At 42.0% G+C, this 20,069-nt stretch overlaps 1 protein-coding gene across 10 annotated transcripts in view; it reads left to right on the top strand.

Annotated features, from left to right (window-relative positions):
* NEK1 (NIMA related kinase 1) overlaps window positions 1-20,069 on the top strand; it is a 231,528-nt gene that overhangs the window by 754 nt on the left and 210,705 nt on the right. For 8 of the 10 annotated variants that reach the window (XR_009564445.1, XM_060301361.1, XM_060301366.1 and 5 more), the window contains exon 1: window positions 18,321-18,753. The exons of the other annotated variants lie outside the window; for them this stretch is intronic. The gene's annotated coding sequence lies outside the window, so the exon portion shown is untranslated. Of the gene's footprint in view, window positions 1-18,320; window positions 18,754-20,069 lie in introns of those variants that run through there. 10 annotated transcript variants of the gene reach the window in all.

The following is a 20,069-nucleotide window of genomic DNA, read 5'->3' on the forward strand; positions in this document are numbered from 1 at the left end:
TTATCCCAGATAACTGGGAGTTGTTGAAATGGTTGTGGTTGTTGTTGTTTGAGTAGTTTTTCCTGCACAATTTTTATTATGAAAATTTTCAAACCCAAAATACCTGAGAGTATGAAATGAGTTTATTGCATACTCAAATATGGTTTTTCATTTCTTTAAGGTATATGATAAACACTCTAAAATTTTCGGTCTTAAAAGTCTAAAGTGGGGCTTCCCTGGTGGCACAGTGGTTAAGAACCCGCCTGCCAATGCAGGGGACACGGGTTCGAGCCCTGGTCCGGGAAGATCCCACATGCCGCGGAGCAACTAAGCCCGTGTGCCACAACTACTGAGCCCATGTGCCACAACTACTGAGTCCGCGTGCCTAGAGCCCGTGCTCCGGAACAAGAGAAGCCACCACAACGAAGAGTAACCCCCGCTCACCGCAAATAGAGAAAGCCCACGCACAGCAATGAAGACCCAATGCAGCCAAAGATAAATAAATGAATAAGATTTTTTTTTTTAAGTCTAACATCAACTTACAGTAGCTGCATGTAACATGGAAATGTTTTAATCATGGGCATGACAGGATCAGTCATCTAGATGCAAAAATCCTGCTGTATTAGCTTCATCTGTATTCGGGTGTAATTTTTTACCCTGAAACTTGTGACTGTCGGAGGCAGACATTATGAAACTCTCCCCAAAGATACTTCAACATGCATCTCAAGAATAACACCTCTCCAACACAATCAAATATCACAGCTAGGAAGTTAACAATAAATCCCTCATATCGTCTGATAACCAGGCTATATTTAAATTTTGCCAGTTGTCAACAACAACGAAACATCTTTTGCAGACTTTTTTTTCAAACCAGGATCCAGACAAATGTCTTTTTTTTTTTTTTTTTTGGCGGTACGCGGGCCTTTGACTGTTGCGGCCTCTCCCATTGCGGAGCATAGGCTCCAGACGCGCAGGCTCAGCGGCCATGGCTCACAGGCCCAGCCGCTCCGCGGCATGTGGGATCTTCCCGGACCAGGGCACGAACCCGTGTCCTCTGCATTGGCAGGCAGACTCTCAACCACTGCGCCACCAGGGAAGCCCCAGACAAGTTTTAAACGTTGCATTTTGGTCATGTTTCTTACATCTCTTTTATTCTTCAACAGCCCCTCCAATTTTTCATAGCACTGATGTTTTAAAGAGACAAGTTGCCTTGTAGAATGTTGCACGTTGAACCGTTGTCTTTTAATCGTAAGAGTAATCATGGCTTGTGTAGATTGACTGTGTCCCCAAAGAACCCCCTCCCTCCCCTACCCCATGCTTTATTTGGAAGTAGGGTCTTACAGATGTGATCAAGGAAAGTTATTAGGATGGGCCCTAATTCAACAGGACTGGTGTCCTCAGAAGAGAAGAGACACAAAGACAGACATACAGGAAGATGGCATGTGAAAATGGAGGCAGAGACTGGAATGATGCTGTTCAGAGCTAAGGAGTGCCGGGGGCACCAGAAGCTGGAAGAAGTAAGGAAGGATTCTCCCCGAGAGCCCTTCAGGAGAGCAGAACCCTGCTGACACCTTGATTTCAGACTTCTGGCCTCCAGAACTGTGTGAGAATAAATTTCTATTGTTTTAAGACCACCAGTTTGTGGTACTTTGTATGAAAATATGAAATGCAAGTTGATGTCGTCCTGTACAACCTGACCAACCTTAGTGCCGCTCGCCACAAAAAGATACTATTAAGTATGTCTTGGATATCTTTCCAGGGACTTTTTAGGCATGTACAAACATATTACGTACGTAAAGTGATGGAGGAAACTTTATTCACCAGTAGCCCTGTTAAGAGCCTGGCTTGGCTTGGCCAAACCTTCTGGTAAGTGTTTAGGGTAGGAGACCCTAGATAGGTCTCAGCTGGTTCCTAGAGTCCAGGGAAGCACGTGGAGGGAGAGGAGGCTGTTTTCCTTTGGAGAGGGGAAAGGAGCCCTGTCGACCGGGAGAAGGTGGGGTAAGTGCTGAAGGAGAGTTTGCTGTCGAGTGTTGCACAGCAGGGTGTGCAAGAGAAGCTTCTTTGCCTCCCTACCAAATTGTATCAAACTCTGTATCACACACTAATGCTTTTGATTATGTACACTTTGGGGGCCCTCCAGTAAAACACAAGAGAGTAATGAATATCTGATCTAAATATGTATTTTTTGTATCTTTGAGGCACATAGCACTCTATAAGCATTAATATCAACATTCTAGATTCAACTCATCCTTTTTGATAGCTGCATACAACATATCACATAAAAGGTCTTTAAGTAGGGTCCGGTGACATGATTCTACTTGTTGTTGTAGGACTGAGGCCGCTGTTTTGTTGCTTTCTTGCCAGCTGTTAACTGGAGATCACTCTAAGCTCCTAGAGGTTGGTCTCAAGTCCCAACCAAATGGCTCTCACAACGTAGTGACTTACCTCTTCAAAGCCAGCAGAATTTCTCTTCCTTTCCCTTGAATTAGACTTCTTTGAAGGGCAGGAGGGGTTATGTAATTAGGTCAAGCCCACCCATCATAATTTCATTTTTTTATGAACTCAAGGTCAGTTGACTAATAACGTTATCATGGAAGTGAAATCCACCATATTTACAGACCAGCCCACACTCAAGGAGCAGCAGTTACACCAGGCACGTACACCAGGGCCTGGGAATCTCGGGGCCACATCAGAATTCTGCCTGCAGCAGCCCCCGCTCCAGCCCCTAATGATTCACAGGTAAAGTGCATTCAGTCCTTCCCAACGTTCGCAAGGGCCTCGTGCCAGTACAGCATCTGCGTGAAGTCCAGGGTCTCATCTAAATCTAAATCTCATCTGTTCAGTGTCCAAAAGCTCTTCCAAGTCAGGTGAAGATGGGGCCCCTGGGTGTAATCCACTAATTCCTCTTCATCTGTGGACCAGTGACACTAAAGAACCAAGTTACCTGCTCCCAACACTCTCGAAATACAGGGCTGGGACAGGCAGAGGAGCAGTGGCCGGCCTTCCAGCCCACAGGGAGAGGAAGGAAGATGGGGGCCTGTTCTCAACACACAGCTGCCTTCCACGGTGGCGAGGGTGCCCCTCTCTTCCCTGAGTGCAGTAGCTGGATTTGGGGTGGTTTTGTGTTTTTGAGAAAAGGAAAACCCCTTTGTGTTGCCCTCAGCCAAGAGGATTTTGCGCCTTAATAGGCTAGAGCATCAGCTTTTCCAGATCCTGTATCTGCCTCACGGGCTGACAGCCTCTTCACTTCCTGACTCAGCACCGGCACCAGCTCACAAAGCAGGTTTTTCTCACTGTGACTTTATTTCATAACCGTTACCTTTGCCCTTCCCTGTCGCTAGGCCTCGCATAAAATTATAGGAGTTTACGCAGCAGATTTCCTTAACTCCAAATCTCAGGCTAGGCCATTTAAACAAACAGGCAGAACACACCCAAAGTTCTTGCTATCTAAGCCCAGAACCATGAGGCCTAGTTACCCAACGTGTGTGGTAGTCAGAGGGCCACTCAGGTGACCTTTGTAGGATCAAGAAATTCAGCTTCTTGCAATTAAAATAAACTATGCCCCAGAATATTACAAAAATTGTGTGTCTGGTTTATTCGGAAAGCCTAAAGATTCAAAAGTCTTCTAAGGACATATCTTAGGACCTGCCAAAATTAGGAATCCTTTCCCTTGTTACCAGGAAAGTGTACTCTCCCTTGTATACTTCTGAGTGCAAAGAGTTGAAAATTGTAGGACATCAGGCAAAAGACTTTCACTCCTTTTAAATTATTTTTAATATACAGGGCAGAGTAATACCCAGAGATTACCTGCTTGATGTTGTGTGGGAGGGTACCTCCATGCAATGGTACCCTCCAAATACACGAGCAGACGAGTTTTCCCAGAGGTCAGGGAAAGAAAGCCAACACACCTTGAGAAGCCAGGGAGAAAGAAAGTCAACACAGTTAGATAGGGTGCAAGGCGGGTGGAAAGATGAAAACCTGTGGTCATGCAATGTACATACATCCTGTCTCTTTTTGGTACGTCAGCCTCCTGTGGATGGTGGGGTAAGTAGAAACAGGTGAGGTTTGAGCGAGGGTGCAGAAATGGAAGGTGCCCTAAGCCAACGACACGCTCTGGCTCTGTCAGCGAGGTGTAGAGCGAGACGGCCTGGCCACAGCCCCAGGTTGCCTGTTAACCTGCTGAGCACTTTTTGGGCAGGACACGTAGGACACAGTAAGAGCGTCACCTCTGGGTGGCAGGATTAAGACCCATGAACGTCGGGTGTCTCACGGACATTTAGTGTGCCATGAAGATACGGTGCTTGATGCACATTCGATGCCTCTTGTATGTTGAGTGCCTCACGAACATGTGGCGTCTCTTGGGCTTTCCAGCCTTTTCAATCTCTGTTCACAAGTATCAGTATATGCCCTACTGACCTCATCTGTCCACCATGTCTCACAGCTGAGTAACTTACTTCTCTGTGCTTAACACATGAGCTTTTTCTATCCTATTTATTTCTTTTCTCCCAGGACAGAATTCAGTTTTCTCAGACAACACAGTCCTGGGCTTCAGAGCGGGTACGGTGCCCAGCTGGTGATGGGGGTGCCCACAATGCAGTCAGACTTCTCGGGACTCTTTCATTGCTGGTATCGTGGTAGAATTCACGGAACCATGCTCATACCCAAGCCCAGTTTTCTCTTATTTTACTTGGGACCCTGTTGGACAAGTTTCTTAGGTTCTTTCTTAGAAAAATGTTGAAAAGGAAGTGAAAACTTTTCTAAACTAAGTGGAATTTTTCACAAGAGATTTACAGACATTCTCTGTTTTCTTCTCTCAATGAAGATATGTAGCCTAAATTGGGGGAGAGGTGCCTAGCTTTGAGAACAGACAATAGTCACAGTCACAGTACTGTGCTATAACGTCCAACATGAGGAACTGTAGTTAACACTAGAGTTAACTGTGTGGTATATTTGAAAATTATATGGTATATTTGAAAATTGTTCAGAGACCAGATACGAAGAGTTCTCATCACAAGGGGAAGAAACGTGTTTTTCCGTTTTTTGGCATCTACATGAGATGATGGATGTTAACTAAGCATTGTGGTCATTGTTTCACTATATATGTGAGTCAAATCATGATGCTGTACCCCTTGAACGTATGCAGTGCTGTACATCAACTGTATTTCAATAAAACTGGAAAAACCCAAACCAAACCAATGACTAAAAATAAATAAAAAGCTGTCAGCACACAGGAAGTAGTTGGAGGCACAGCAAACTATGTTATGCGAATAAAGCCAGGCTCCTGTACTTTAAGTCATAGTTTCTGGTTGGAACTGAGCTGAAGCACTAATAACAACAACTCTACCAAGACTCGTACTAGCTTTACTCCTCCTCAACCAACCAGCCAACAAAACCTTGAAACTCTCAAAGAAAGTGAAAAAGAAGAATAACGCACAGTGCTAAGAGTGTGCTTATTCCAACCATTTCTGGTTCCCCCGGAGATCCAGAGAACAGATGGTAGACATCGCCAGTGAGTGCATGTGGTGGCACTCATTCCTTTCTGCCAGCATTTCTGTCACTCTGGAAGTGGCAGCTTGTAATGTGCTATTTTATAGACTTAGCAAAAGGAGTGAAAAAGAGCACTTTTTCACAGAAATCTGGAATCAGATTTCAGTTTCTCCTAGATTCTTGTTCTCTGGCCTCAGTCAAGTTGCTCTAAGTTTTCCCTGAAATAGAAAAACTTGGAGATATGATTATTTCCCATAACAACTTTAGAAATACGTTAAAAAACAGGTCCGCAGGGCTTCCCTGGTGGCACAGTGGTTGAGGGTCCGCCTGCCGATGCAGGGGACACGGGTTCGTGCCCCGGTCCGGGAAGATCCCACATGCCACAGAGCGGCTGGGCACGTGAGCCATGGCTGCTGAGCCTGTGCATCCCGGAGCCTGTGCTCCGCAGCAGTAGAGGCCACAACAGTGAGAGGCCCGCGTACCGCAAACAAACAAACAAACAAAAAAACAGGTCCGCAGAAAATCAGAGATATGAACAAAGCCACGGAGTACTGCTTCATGTATTTGTGAGCTGTTTCAGAAAAAGAACGTTGATTCTATCACTTAGTTTCATGCACATTGTCAAGAGGAAGGGAAAGGGATTGAGATGTTCTATTAGGAAAATAGTGATGCGGTTCTAGTCTAGAATTTCTTCCTGATTTCACCAGCATCAGGGAAGTAGTTGAAAATGACCTTTTCTTGTGCTTTGCCTTTTTCCTTAAGGGAGAACATGAAATTATATTGAATAGATTTGCAGTCTTGATAATATTTTTTAAACATCTTTATTGCAGTATAGTTGCTTTACGATATTGTGTTAGTTTCTGCTTTATAACAAAGTGAATCAGCTATATGTATACATATATCCCCATATCTCCTCCCTCTTGCATCTGCCTGCCACCCTCCCTATCCCACCCCTCTAGGTGGTCACAAAGCACCCAGCTGATCTCCCTGTGCTATGGGGCTGTTTCCCCCTAGCAATCTATTTTACATTTGGTAGTGTATATATGTCCATGCTGCTCTCTCACTTTCTCACAGCTTCCCCTTCCCCTTCCCCATGTCCTCAAGTTCATTCTCTACGTCTGCGTCTTTATTGCTATCCTGCCACTACGTTCTTCAGAACCTTTTTTTTTTTTTTTAGATTCCAAATATAGGTGTTAGCATACATTATTTGTTTTTCTCTTTCTGACTTACTTCACTCTGTATGACAGACTCTAGGTCCATCCACCTCACTACAAATAACTCGATTTCATTTCTTTTTATGGCTGAATAATATTCCATTGTATATATGTGCCACATCTTCTTTATCCAGTCATCTGTCGATGGACACGTAGGTTGCTTCCATGTCCTGGCTATTGTAAATAGAGCTGCAATGAACATTGTGGCACATGACTCTTTTTGAATTATGGTTTTCTCAGGGTATATGCCCAGTAGTGGGATTGCTGGGTCGTATGGTAGTTATATTTCTAGTTTTTTAGGGACTTCCATGCTGTTCTCCATAGTGGCTGTTTCAATTTACATTCCCACCGACAGTGCAAGAGGGTTCCCTTTTCTCCACACCCTCTCCAGCATTTATTGTTTGTAGATTTTCTGATGATGGCCGTTCTGACTGGTGTGAGGTAATACTTCATTGTAGTTTTGATTTGCATTTCTCTAATGATTAGTGATGTTGAGCATCCTTTCATGTGTTTGTTGGCAATGTGCATATCTTCTTTGGAGAAATGTCTATTTAGGTCTTCTGCCCATTTTTGGATTGGGTTGTTTGTTTATTTGATATTGAGCTGCATGAGCTACTTGTATATTTTGGAGATTAATCCTTTGTCAGTTGCTTCGTTTGCAATATTTTCTCCCATTCTGAGGGTAGTCTTTTCGTCTTGTTTATGGTTTCCTTTGCTATGCAAAAGCCTTTAAGTTTCATTAGGTCCCATTTGTTTATTTTTGTTTTTATTTCCATTTCTCTAGATGGTGGGTCAAAAAGGATCTTACTGTGATTTATGTCTTAGAGTGCTCTGCCTGTGTTTTCCTGTAAGAGTTTCATAGTGTCTGACCTTACATCTAGCTCTTTAATTCATTTTGAGTTTATTTTTGTGTATGGTGTTAGGGAGTGTTCTAAATGCATTCTTTTACATGTAGTTGTCCAGTATTCCCAGCACCACTATTGAGGGCTGTCTTTTCTCCATTGTATATTCTTGCCTCCTTTATCAAAGATAAGGTGACCATATGTGTGTGGGTTTATCTCTGGGCTTTCTATCCTGTTCCATTGATCTATGTTTCTGTTTTTGTGCCAGTACCATACTGTCTTGATTCCTGTAGCTTTGTAGTATAGTCTGAAGTCAGGGAGCCTGATTCCTCCAGCTCCGTTTTTCTTTCTCAATATTGCTTTGGCTCTTTGGGGTCTTTTGTGTTTCCATACAAATTGTGAAATTTTTTGTTCTACTTCTGTGAAAAATGCCAGTGGTAGTTTGATAGGGATTGCATTGAATCTGTAGATTGCTTTGGGTAGTAGAGTCATTTTCACAATGTTGACTCTTCCAATCCAAGAACATGGTATATCTCTCCATCTGTTTGTATCATCTTTAATTTTTTTCATCAGTGTCTTATAGTTTTCTGCATACAGGTCTTTTGTCTCCTTAGGTAGGTTTATTCCTAGGTATTTTATTCTTTTTGTAGCAAAGGTAAATGGGAGTGTTTCCTTAATTTCTCTTTCAGATTTTTCATCATTAATGTATGGGAATGCAAGAGATTTCTGTGCATTAATTTTGTATCCTGCTACTTTAATTCATTGATCAGCCCTAGCAGTTTTCTGGTAGCATCCTTAGGATTTTCTATGTATAGTATCGTGTCATCTGCAAACAGTGACAGCTTTACTTCTTCTTTTTTGATTTGGATTCTTGTTATTTCTTTTTCTTCTCTGATCGCTGTGGCTAAAACTTCCAAAACTATGTTGAATAATAGTGGTGAGAGTGGGCAACCTTGTCTTGTTCCCTATATTAGAGGAAATGGCTTCAGATTTTCACCACTGAGAATGATGTCGGCTGTGGGTTTGTCATATTTGGCCTTTATTATGTTGAGGTAAGTTCCCTCTGTGCCTACTTTCTGCAGGGTTTTTATCATAAATGGGTATTGAATTTTATCAAAAGCTTTTTCTGCATCTATTGAGATGATCGTATGGTTTTTATCCTTCAGTTTGTTAATACGGTGTATCACATTGATTGATTTGCATATATTGAAGAATCATTGCATTCCTGGGATGAACCCCACTTGATCATTGTGTATGACACTTTTAATATGCTGTTGGCTTCTGTTTGCTAGGATTTTGTTGAAGATTTTTGCATCTATGTTCATCAGTGATATTGGCCTGTAGCTTTCCTTTTTTGTGACATCTTTGTTTGGTTTTGGTATCAGGGTGATGGTGGCCTCGTAGAATGAGTTTGGGAGTATTCTTCCCTCTGCTATATTTTGGAAGAGTTTGAGAAGGATAGGTGTTTGCTCTTCTCTAAATTTTATAGAATTCACCTGTGAAGCCATTTGGTCTTGGGCTTTTGTTTAGCAGATTTTTCATCACAGTTTCAATTTCAGTGCTTGTGATTGGTCTGTTTATATTTTCTATTTCTTCCTGGTTCAGTCTCAGAAAGTTGTGCTTTTCTAAGAATTTGTCCATTTCTTCCAGGTTGTCCATTTTATTGGCATATAGTTGCTTGTAGTAATCGCTAATGATCCTTTGTATTTCTGCATTGTCAGTTGTTTCTTCACATTATTCATTTCTAATTCTGTTGATTTGAGTCTTTTCCCTTTTTTCTTGATGAGTCCGTCTAATGGTTTATCAATTTTATCTTCTCAAAGAACCAGTTTTATTGATCTTTGCTATTGATTCCTTCATTTCTTTTTCATTTTTTTCTAATCTGATCTTTCTGATTTCTTTCCTTCTGCTAACTTTGGGGTTTTTTGTTCTTCTTTCTCTCTTTGCTTTAGGTGTAAGGTTAGGTTGTGTATTTGTGTTTTGTTGTTTTCTTGTTTCTTATTGTATTGCTATAAACTTCCCTTTTGGAACTGCTTTTGCTGCATCCCATAGGTTTTGGGTCATCATGTTTTCATTGTAATTTGTTTCTAGGTACTTTTTGATTTCCTCTTTGATTTCTTCAGTGATTTCTTCGTTATTTAGTAGTATATTGTTTGGCCTCCATGTGTTAGTATTTTTTTACAGTTTTTTCCCTGTAATTGATATCTCGTCTCATAGTGTTGTGGTCAGAAAAGATACTTGATACAATTTCAATTTTCTTAAATTTATCAAAGCTTGATTTGTGACCCAAGATATGATCTATCCTGGAGAATGTTCCATGAGCACTTGAGAAGAAAGTGTATTCTGTTGTTTTTGGATGGAATGTCCTGTAAATATCAATTAAGTCCATCTTTTTTAATGTGTCATTTATTTATTTTCATTTTGGATGATCTGTCCATTGGTGAAAGTGGGTGTTAAAATCCCCTGCTGTGATTGTGTTACTGTTGATTTCTCCTTTTATGGCTGTTAACATTTGCCTTATGTATTGAGGTGCTTCTATGTTGGATGTATAAATGCTTACAATTGTTATATCTTCTTCTTGGATTGATCCCTTGATCATTATGTAGTGTCCTTCTTTGTCTCTTGTAATAGTCTTTATTTTAAGGTCTATTTTGTCTGATGTGAGAATTGCTACTCCAGCTTCCTTTCAATTTCCATTTGCATAGAATATCTTATTCCATCCCCTCACTTTTAGTCTGTATGTGTCCCTGGGTCTGAAGTGGGTCTCTTGTAGACAGCATATATATGGGTATTGTTTTTGTATCCATTCAGCAAGCCTATGCCTTTTGGTTGGAGCATCTAATCCATTCATGTTTAAGGTAATTATCGATATGTATGTTCCTATGACCATTTTCTTAATTGTTTTGGGTTTGTTATTGTAGGTCTTTTCCTTCTCTTGTGTCTCCTGCCTAGAGAAGTTCTTTTTGCATTTGTTGTAATGCTAGTGTGGTGGTGCTGAATTCTCTTAGCTTTTGCTTGTTTGTAAAGGTTTTAATTTCTCTGTCGAATCTGAATGAGATCCTTGCTGGGTAGAGTAATCTTGGTTGTAGGTTTTTCCCTTTCATCACTTTACATATTTCCTGCCTGTCCCTTCTGGCTTGCAGAGTTTCTGCTGAAAGATCAGCTGTTAACCTTATGGGGATTCCCTTGTATGTTATTTCCTGCTTTTAATATTTTTTCTTTGTATTTAATTTTTGATAGTTTGGCATGCTTCTCCTTGGATTTATCCTGTATGGGACTCTGTATGCTTCCTGGACTTGATTGACTATTTCCTTTCCCATATTAGGGAAGTTTTCAACTGTAATCTCTTTAAATATTTTCTCAGTCCCTTTCTTTTTCTCTTCTTCTTCTGGGACCCCTATCATTCAAATGTTGGTGTGTTTAATATTGTCCCAGAGGTCTCTGAGACTGTCCTCAATTCTTTTCATTCTTTTTCTTTATTCTGCCCTGTGGTAGTTATTTCCACTATTTTATCTTCCAGGTCACTTATCGGTTCTTCTGCCTCAGTTATTCTGCTATTGTTTCCTTTTAGAGAATTTTTCATTTCATTTATTGTGGTGTTCATCTTTGTTTGTTTGCTCTTTAGTTCTTCTAGGTCCTTGTTAAATGTTTCTTGTATTTTCTCCATTCTATTTCCAACATTTTGGATCCTCTTTGCTGTCATTACTCTGAATTATTTTTCAGGTAGACTGCCTACTTCCTCTTCATTTGTTTGGTCTGGTGGGTTTTTACTTTGCTCCTTCATCTGCTGCATATTTCTCTGTCTTCTCATTTTGCTTAACTTTCTGTGTTTGGGGTCTCTTTTTTGCAGGCTGCATGTTTGTAGTTCCCTTTGTTTTTGGTGTCTGCCCCCAGTGGGTAAGGTTGGTTCAGTGGGTTGTTTAGGCTTCCTGGTAAAGGGGACTAGTGCCTGTGTTCTGGTGGATGAGGCTGGATATTGTCTTTTTGGTGGGCAGGACCGCATCTGGTGGTGTGTTTTGTGGTGTCTGTGAACTTATTATGATTTTAGGCAGCTTCTCTGCTAATGGGTGGCGTTGTGTTCCTGTCTTGCTAGTTGTTTGGCATGGGGTATCCAGCACTGGAGCTTGTTGGTCATTGAGTGGAGCTGCGTGTTAGCATTGAGACGCAGATCTCTGGGAGAGCTCTCCCTGATTGATAATACCTGGGGCCAAGAGGTCTCTGGTGGTATAGGAGTATCCATAGACCTCAACCATCATGCCGATCTTTCCACTTGGATTCCACTCCAGGGGCACAACGCGAATAAACCAGGTTCCCACAGAGTGCAGTAACTTGTGGTGGCATTCATGTTTCCTGCAAAGGTTCATCTCAGTAATGGCTCCACTATGTGAAGATTCCCTCAAGATAGTCAGTCTTGGTCAGACAGGCTGGAAACTCCTTGATTACATTTTGAAGGCTTTGACAGCGCTGAGAATCTTCCAGTTTCATGATTCTCTCCTATAGATCCCCTATCTAAGCCTCCCTGGAATTTGATATACTCTGAGCTATTCATCCAAGCCCGTCCCCAGTTCAGTCTCATGGTGAGACTCCTGTGTCAGGCTCTACCCAGCTCAGGGCTCAGTGTTTTGCTTTATTCTTCCTGGAAATAAACTGTGATCTTCCTCCTCTGACAGAGCTCCTCCTTCTCATGTGAGCTCTTGTGGTGACCCAGCCCAGAAAGCCTGAAATTTAAGACCTGACTAGATAATGTTTTATCTTTGCATATCAAGCTAGACCTACCAGATTAAGATCCAGAAATGCACCAGGCTGCTGCAGTTTCCATCCAAGCTCCCTGCAGCTACTGGTTAGTTTAAACTGTACATCTAGCATAAGGCCAGAGTAGGCTTTCAGGAGTGTGGCTTAAAACTAAAAGATCTCCTCTTAGAATATAAAAAGATGGAGTGCACAGACACTGAGTTGTTTTCCTCTTGCATTTGAATATTACATGTTTTCAAGAGGTCTGGATTTTAGAGCATGTGTTTCCTCCTATTTAAGGTTTTAGGTCTTTCTCTTCCCCAATCACAAAAGATGACTTGTGTGTCAGGATAGTTTGATCACATACATAAAGCTACACAAACACATGGCCTTTTTATAACTTCACAGAGGGAAAACACTCAGTGTAAGTGGACTGCCAACCACCTGCTCTAATTTGTTATCCTCCAGTTTGTCTCATTGCTGCCTGCTTTCTGGAAAGAACAAACCACAATAGCCAGCCCTGAATATGTCTGTCCCCATCACCCAGCATGGCACTCAATTTACTGTGAATTAAAGACAGGGTATATTTCTGAAAAACCTCAGTAGAAGAGCACTTTAGTAATAGTCCCTTTCTGCTTGCCATGTTATACACTGCTATGAATAAAGGTTTAAGGAATTTTCTTTTTTTTTTTCTACCAGAAAAGAGGTCCACAAGTATAATTTTATAACCATATTTAGGATAGAAGTCTGTTTAATTATCATAATTTAAAAAATTAATTTAGGAATTCCCTGGCAGTCCAGAGGATAGGACTCGCTCGGTGTGTCCACTTGCTGTGGCCCCAGTTCAGTGCCTGGTCGGGGAACTAAGATCTCACAAGCTATGCAGTGAGGCCTGAAAAAAAAATTATTTTGGTGTTGGCATTTCTTTTTTTTTTCAAATGGAAATATGGTTGAAACCAAGCAGGGTCCTGTGGGGTCTTCCCTGGGGACAGACCCCTCTCTCGCCCCCATGTCCCCTGCCTGTTGTTTTTAGAAAAGCTTTAGCCTCTTAGGCCTTCTCCAGGTTCCAAAGAGCAAATTTAATCAGAAAATTGAGAAAATACATAAACAAAGGAAAATTATCAAGCAAGATGGAATAATAAGAGTGTAGCCATAAAACGAATTCAAGGACATTTATTTCCTCCTTAAGGGCTGTAGATAATATCCTGAGCCATATCCTTGAGTTGTTCTGCAGATACTGAAGCCCCCACCAGGTGGAAGAAGTTAACTGCATGCTGACCACCAGCACATAGACCCCAGACTGCTTGGAGCCAGAAAACTGGTAATTGAGTTTCCTGGAATATCACCCTGTCAGCTCATCATCAACCAATCAGAGAATTGTACACTAGCTGATCATGCACTCTGTGACCCTCTCCTTCCCCAGCCTTTCAAAACCCTTCCGTGAAAGTCATCAGGGAATTCGGGCGTTTTGAGCATGAGCTGCCCATTCTCCTTGCTTCGTACCTTGTAATGAACACTGCACTTTCCTTCCTCACAACCTGCTGTCAGTAGATTGGCTTTACTGAGCAAGGGAGAGTGGACCCAAGTTTGGTTTGGTAACATTGTTTACAGAATTTCTTGATTACTAAAACAAACTTATTCTTTAAAAAATATATATATATACATCTATATGTGTATATATATATGTATATATATACATACACACACACATATTTATTTATTTAGCTGCACTGCATCTTAGTTGTGGCACACGGGATCTTCATTGCCCTGTGCAGGATCTTTAGTTGCGACACGTGGGATCTTTTAGTTGCAGCGTGTGAACTCTTAGTTGCAGCGTGTGAACTCTTAGTTGTAGCATGTGAACTCTTAGTTGTGGCATGTGGGATCTAGTTCCCTGACCAGGGATCAAACTGGGGCCCCCTGCATTGGGAGGGTGGAGTCTTAGCCACTGGGCCACCAGGGAAGTCCCAAAACAAACTTATTCTTTTTAAAATGGACACACTGAGTAAGAAACTAATAGGTAAATGGAAGAGAAATCCATAAATAGACACTGGTATAAATAGGAAATGTAGTGTATGGTAAAGTTTACATTTCAAATCAGTCGAAAAGGAAATCACATTTAACAGATGATTTTGGCATAACTAGCTTTCCTCCAAAAGAAAACCAAGTTATTCTCCCTATGTTACTTATATATAAAAATAAATTTCAGGTGCATTTAATTCATTAGACAATTAAAATCCAAGAACATTGAGATTATTTAGATAATTCTGGGGTGAAGGAACATTTGCTTGGCAAGATGAGGAACCTAAGTGACAAAGAAAAAGACCGATAAATTTGACCACAAACAAATTGACAAATTTCTGTATGGTCAAAGATGCCATAAAACATATCAGCAACTCTAGCCGGGGCCACAGGGAGCAAAAGCACCACCCAGCAGACCCCTGCTTGACTTCCTGGCCTCAGAAGTGTGAGAAATAATAAATCGTTGTTGTTTTAGGCCACTAAGTTTTAGTGTGGTTTGTTACACAGAAATATATAACCAAAGCACAGGAGTACCTATTCAAGTGAAAAAAGAAAAAAAAAAAAAAGCATGCTTTTTGACCCAGCAAACCCTCTTTTCAGAATCTATCTTTCAGAAATAATACCAGTGGAGACCATCTCTATGTCTGTTGAGTGGGATCTAATGAAATAGGTTTCAGTACATTTATCTCATGGAGTATTGATTAATTGATCTCTGCAGAAATGTTCATGATTTACTCTTAAAAAAATTCAGGTGGCAAAATAATGTATATACTATAATCTCATTTTAAAAGATTAAAACTAATATATATGAATATAAGCTCATGTATGTTTTTATGAGCTTAGAGAAAAATGTAGATTATATATGTGAAACTGTTAACAGTGGTTTCTTGGGGGAGTGAGCACAGGGTGAGCTCTGGAAACAGACTGCATACGGACCTTATGTATGCATGTTTGTGTTATTGGTTTTTTGCAAGGAACAGACTTTTGTTTGAAAGAAAAATCCAATAAAATACTTAAATAAAAAGAATCAAAGGAACCTAAACACACTCTTGTTGTAAAAAGAAAAAAATATTACCAAAGTATATAAACTAGAAAGAGATATAATCAGGTAATCCTTTTAACTCAGGTTATGAAACTGAGTCCCCCTAAAACCAAGTTCCCTTACCGAGTTTATGATTCATCTCTCCATCCAAAATTTTATTCCTTTTCTTATCCCCTCTGACCTCAATCCTATGCTCACTGAACACTCATCAACCAGAATCAGATGACTAAAATTGTTGTTGTTGTTAACATTGTTAAAGTACTAAAATTGCTATTATAGATATCATTAACACATAAATGCAGGTTGTTTCTCCAGGGCAAGATGAGCTCACAGACCCCCCAGCCATGGAACACCTGGCCAGATAATCATAATCCAGAGACATCCTGACTCCTGATTTTCGATTAAGAAATGTGACAAGACAATGATTAACCCCAGCTTCTGTTTTTCCCCTTTAAAACAAACAAACAAACACACACACACAACTCGTAGACCAAGGGGGAGTGGATCTGCGGATTGTCTCCCACCCCCTTGCTTGGATCTCTGCAATAAACCCTTACTTTGCTGCAAACTCCTCCTATCGCTGTGGGAGTTTGGCTTTCTACGCCTTGGGCACAGGCCCTTTGCTCTGTTACAGTTAAGAGTAAACTGCATTATTTACCCAACAGTATGTCAGGGGCATCTTTCTGTGTCAGTACAAATAGATCCCAATAACCCTTTTTAATGTTTTCAGAATACTCCATTGTTTGGATATATTGGAATGTATTCAGTCAATTCCTTATTGTTAGACATTTACATTGTTTTTAGTTTTTCTGATTATAAACAATGATGGTTACCTTGTATATATATATATATATACATATTTGCCCTCTTGTCTTAGAAGTGAACTTGCTGTCAAGGATATGCATACAGCTGGCATGCCTTCTGCAAAGACTAGAGCAGTTTATGTTCCCACCAACAGTTTATGACAGGAGCCTAAAGAAGGATCTGACTAGTCATTCTTCATGAAAGCAGCAAAGAGTTTACTTAGATTATCAATTGGCAATGTTTTCATGTTGCTTTGCTGTACAAAGGGATGTGGGTAGAACTGGCGTTCTTGTGCATTCAGACACCAAAATTCCTACTGACTGGGGGTGGGAGGGGTCACAGAAGGTTAGCCTAGGAGTCGGGAAATGAGGGAAACAAGTCTTTTGCTTGGAGATTGAAGAGAGGAGATATACCAAAGCAGACTGCCCCAGCTTGCCAGGTTGGATGACTTGCAGTGCCATCTTCTGGCAAAGAAGCCAAAAACGTTCAATTTCCACGCTAGCAATAAATTACTTCTTATAAAGCAGGACTAAACCAGACTGGCAGGAGAACCCGAGAGGTTTTAGGCGCTGGTGTGTTTGGGAGGGCATGAGGGGGAAGGAAGCAGACTTCTTTGAAGCCAAGGTCTGAATCATTTACATCTGAGGTCTCTGGCAGAATCTGTGGTGTCTCTGCCGTGCTACACACAACACATACAAACAGGTACTACAACCTGGGGAGGAACTAAGGTGGCTAGACCACTGTCCTCCTTCAGCTTCAAGTTTGGATTCTCCAGTATCTCGGCTTTACTCTAGGGAAGGCAATTTAGCTGAAGGACTACACCGCACCTGATCCTTTATTACACAAAGTCTGTCTCTATCTGCAGCCTGCAAGCCTGCAATGAAGAAAGGTACTCAGACCACTAACCCTTTCAATATACCAGCGAGTAATGCGTACACCCGTTAGATGTAAAGGTGTAGAACCATATTTTATTTGTTTTGTTTTTGTTTTAATTTTTTCTCTTTAAACCAAGTTATACTAAAAAAAAATTTCAAGACTTAAAAATACTTTCTTGCTTTAATCATCCAGAATATACTAGGAATAGGCTTGCTTTTAAAAAACATTCTGTTTGTTTATTTATTTATTGAGGTGCAGTCAATGTACAATATTACTTAAGTTTAAGGTGTACAACACAGTGATTCAATATTTTTACAGGTTATACTTCATTTACAGTTATTACAAAATAATGGCTATATTTCCCTGTGCTGTATAATATATCCTTTATCATTTATTTTATACATAGTAGTTGTACCTCAATCCCATACCCCCATCGTGCTCCTCCCTCCTTCCCTCTCCCCACTGGTAACTACTAGTTTGCTTTCTATATCTGTGAGTCTGTTTCCTTTTTGCTGTTTTTTGTTTGTTTGTTTCGTTTTTTAAAGTATTTCTTAGAGGGCTTCCCTGGTGGGCAGTGGTTGAGGATCCACTTGCCAATGCAGGGGACACAGGTTCGAGCCCTGGTCCGGGAAGATCCCACATGCTGCGGAGCAACTAAGCCCGTGCGCCACAACTACTGAGCCTGTGCTCTAGAGCCTGCAAGCCACAACTACTGAGCCCGTGTGTCACAACTGCTGAGCCCTTGTGTCACAACTGCAGAGGCCCATGCACCACAACGAGAGGGGTCAACACAATGAGAAGCCCCGCGCACTGCAATGAAGAGTACCTCCTGCTCGCCACAATTTGAGAAAGCCTGCGTGCAGCAATGAAGACCCAACGCAGCCGAAAATAATAAATTTATAAAGGAAGAAAAAAAATATTTGTTGGATTATAGCTGACTTTTTGTTACATTCACTAGTTTATACTATTTTTTAGATTCCACATGTAAGTGATATCATACAGTATTTGACTTATTTCACTTGTCTTGATTTTTAAAGCAAATTTAGTTTAAAAATATGGCATCCCTAAGAAATGGCCCTCAAGTTTTAAAAAAAATCCCTTTTGCGGTATGTGCGGGACGAATTTATCACAGGCTTTACTCCACACCAGCTTCAGCGGGTTCTGTCGGCCGCCGGGCCTCGCTCCTGTGAGTGAGGGACGCTCTGGTCTCCCTTTCCTCCTCTCTTCTCCTCCCGCACCTAGAGAGCCCGCCCCCGCCCCCGCCCCTGCCCTTCCCGGCCACCCCCGCTCCGCGCCGGCTTCGGCGCGCTGACGTCACACGCCCGCGCCAGGGACGCCCCACCCTCTGCCCTGGCTCCGGGATTTGGGGCGCCGCTTGTGGAGTCCTGAGCCTGAACCCGGAGCGCATCTCCGCGTTGCCGGGTAGCCAGCGCCCGCGTGGCGAGGCTGGGGGACGAACCGGCAGGGAGCACCCAGCCCCAATGCGCCCGGCCCGCGAGGCCGCCGGCAGCCGCCTCTGAGAAGTTGGGGGGCGGCGCCCGGCGAACACCCCACGCCGCCGCAGCCGTTGCAGGGGGCTCGGAAACCGGTTTGTTTCGTCCGGTGGCGCAGACCCGTGTCCCGGGGCGTTGGCCGGAGTGGCGCGGGCTGCGGCCCAATGCCCTTTCTGGACCGCGGGGGGGCGCCTCGGGCTAGCTGAGCCCCGCGGGAAGGCGGCGACCCCCGGACGGTGCCCGCCCACGGCCTGGGTCCTGAGGTGAGCTGCACTCGGGGCGGCGTGACGTGCGCGATGGTGGGGTCGCTCGGGAAACGGGAGAGCTTGCCTCGACTTCCGATGTAGAGGCTGCGGGGTCCTCCCTGAAGTGCGCGGAAAATAGCACCAGTAGCCGCACCTCGTCAAGATGGGAGTTCTCCAAGGAACCGTGTGTGTTACTCAGTACCCTTTGGACATTATTTAAAAAGCGATAGTGATCATGGAATTAAAATAAGAATAGAAGCGTTGGTATGAGTAAGAAGTCATTTACGTTGCTTATATCTTGTCTGCGATCTTTACGTATACCTTTTAACTAGAAAATGAGTAGCAGTTAACTGGCTGGCCCATAATCTTATATTTCAGTTTCCATAGTTTGATTCAACAATTTCTTCATGGAAGGCATTGAAAGTTCTAGGACTTGTAGAGTTCATCACAACTCTTTTTTTTTAGGCAGCCCTGATTTTTGTTCTCTAATGTAAGATCCGCCCCCCCAGAAGCAGAAATTTTTGTATTGCCAGGGTAAGTTACATCAGAAATAATTATGAAGGATTAAAAGTAATATCCAGTATATGCTAATAATGGCCTTTTCTTATGATGCAGCAGTATTGCAGAGATGATGGAGGGAAGCCAGGTATGGAGAGAAGTAGTTCTTTGTTTCTGCTTTAGATTTGTCTGAAATTAGAGCATCTGCAGATCTGTTTTAACGTTGCCCGCTTGTTTTTGGTGAGAGGTAAGGAGCCTGTTTTGTGGGAAAACAGGTTTTTGCACGTTAAGAGTCACCACTGGGAGTTTAGTAAAGGTTATGGAACTTGGCCACAGGAGTTCTTTTGAGGTCATTTTAATAATGCATTGACGTTGTACTCCAAGTATATTTTCCTCTGTCTGACTTGAATATATCCATTTCATGGATGTAAACTCTTTATTTACATGTTGGTACTTTCACTAGGGAAGCTGTTAATTGTTGTCTGAAGAGTCTTACAGAGAGGAATAGACTTGCAGAGAAGAACAACAAATATTTTGAAAAAACTCTGTATTAGGAATCCCGCTTTTGCTTTCTCCTTTTTTGAATTATGCGAAGTAAGACAGGGCCTTTCCTCATTGAGGAGTTAAACCGAGCCTCTCCCATAACCCAAAATGGTATTCATTATTTGGGGAGAACTATATGTGTAGATCCTGGTTGCAGACAGTACCCTGAGGGCTTCCTGAAATCGGTTGACACTTCTTTACCAGTGTTTCCCTTCAGGACAACTTGCTTGTGCATCAAATAGCTGAAGCAGCTGCAGAGGCTTAATGTTCCAGATTGGTGGGAATACAGCTTT

Source organism: Globicephala melas, chromosome 6 (genome assembly GCF_963455315.2).
Source record: "Globicephala melas chromosome 6, mGloMel1.2, whole genome shotgun sequence".
In the NCBI taxonomy this organism is placed as follows: domain Eukaryota; kingdom Metazoa; phylum Chordata; class Mammalia; order Artiodactyla; family Delphinidae; genus Globicephala; species Globicephala melas.